The following is a 2500-nucleotide window of genomic DNA, read 5'->3' on the forward strand; positions in this document are numbered from 1 at the left end:
GTAAAATGAGAATGACAAACAATAGATGAACATTAAGAATAACAGAATAAATCCCTAGATATTACAAAAGAAGAGGAGGAAGGAAGAGAAAACGATGGATGGACGAACCAAGAAAACTTGTCGGTATAGACTGTCATAGAAAGACCATAAACAGACGAGTGTGGAAGGATATGTCTGAGGCCTTTGTCCTGGAGTGGACTTGCAAAGTTTAAAGGTAGAGGCCTAAATCCATAAAAACTATATTTCTAAAGTTGACTTCAGTAGTAGATTAGCTTATAACAGAAAGACGTGTATATATATATATATATATATATATATATATATATATATATATATATATATACATATATATATATATATATATATATATATATATATATATATATATATATATATATATATATATATATATATATATATATATATATATCATTGTTTGGCACTAATTCTCGTAACTTTTATACTTTTAAATTTAGGCAACAAATACTTTTTAAGGAGGATATGCAAACCCAAGGTGACTTTCTTTTTATAAGTACTCGTGCCTGGCCAGGCTAGGATTCCAACCTACATTTGTCTCTTGTTTAACGACTGCTATAAGAAAAAGGGAATCTCAAATAGATGCTACTATCCTTTGATTTCATATTACACAGGGTTAAAACAGTTACTAACACCTAAAACATGAAGGCCTTATGATTACATTTTACTTTCTCATCATAAAAAAGTTATATGGTTCCAGCTGCTTTTAGAGAAGATAACCCTTCACATACTTAATATTAGTGAATTTAGGCTGGTTTGGTCATTGTAACTTTAGATAAAATATCGCAAATGTTTTACATCAGAAGACAATGTTTGATAGCTGTGTATCAAACGTAGAGTTCAGATGGAAACGATCTTTTCTAAACTAACAACAGACCATGAAGACTGTTTAATACGTTCTAAAGTAGCGTTTGTCAATACTTCATCTTGCAATGTAATAACTTCAGCTTACCAACACATCACATTTTAACGTAACAACATCTCGGTAACTAATCGAACAGGAACTCTGCAAATCTATGTTTGTTTACTGTTGGCTTTCGAGTCCTGCCGTGTCATGATAACAAATACGTGTACAGAAGCACTTCCACAATTTCACGAATGTAGACAGATGAGATGCGATATGTGTTTAGGATTGGTGATGGCGAAACTAATCTGAGGAAAGTGGTTGCTATTCTTTTATAAATAATTAAGGGGGCCGTGCTAGACTACTTATATTTTACTTTAACAGATTTGATAAGCACATGTGATTGAAATTATACTACTTATTAGATTGCTGGCTGTTTGATATGAAATCAGAAGAATAATAGTAATAGGGGTTCACGAAATAAGTGGGTGGTAACGTAATTGCTGATATACATCTGTGATATATTCATCAGCCATCCCACCCACTGGAAACCAACACACCTGCAAACGCGCGCGCACACAATTTATATATATATACATATTATACATATATATATTATGTATACAGTATATATATATATATATATATATATATATATATATATATATATATATATATATATATATATATATATATATATATATATATATATATATATATATATATATATATATATATATATATATATATATATATATATATATATATATATATATATATATATATATATATATATATATATATATATATATATATATATATATATATATATATATATATATATATATATATATATATATATATATATATATATATATATATATATATATACTGTATATATATATACATATATATATACTGTATATATATACATATATATATATATATATATACTGTATATATATATATATATATATATATATATATATATATATGTATATATATATATATATATACATATATATATATATACTGTATATATATATATATATATATATATATATATATATATATATATATATATATATATATATATATATATATATATATATACATATATATATACTGTATATATATATATATATATATATATATATATATATATATATATATATATATTTATACAGTATATATATATATATATATATATAAATATATATATATATATATATATATATATATATATATATATATATATATATATATATATATATTTAATAGTGTAAGAAATCTTCAATACTGATTTTCCATGTAATGCATTAAGTTGCAACTTTGCCTCCCCCGAGAATACATCTCAATTCTATTATTCCCAAACTCGTGAAAATCCCCAGCATTGTACATTTCATATGAAGGACAATGTATATAATTCATTCAACACGTTGGTTCTTGAACTAGGGATAATTAATTCCGTAGGGGTAATGAGGTTATTCTGGGGTTAAAGAGTCTCTTTCTAAAAGTAATGATTCTTTGGATAAATTCAGTAAATTTAAAAATCTAAGTGAAACATACATGAATAAGTTATTTAATTGATAAATTACACTGAAGTGAATATATTTTTAT

The sequence above is a fragment of the Palaemon carinicauda genome, chromosome 27 (genome assembly GCF_036898095.1).
Source record: "Palaemon carinicauda isolate YSFRI2023 chromosome 27, ASM3689809v2, whole genome shotgun sequence".
Taxonomy (NCBI): Eukaryota; Metazoa; Arthropoda; class Malacostraca; order Decapoda; family Palaemonidae; genus Palaemon; species Palaemon carinicauda.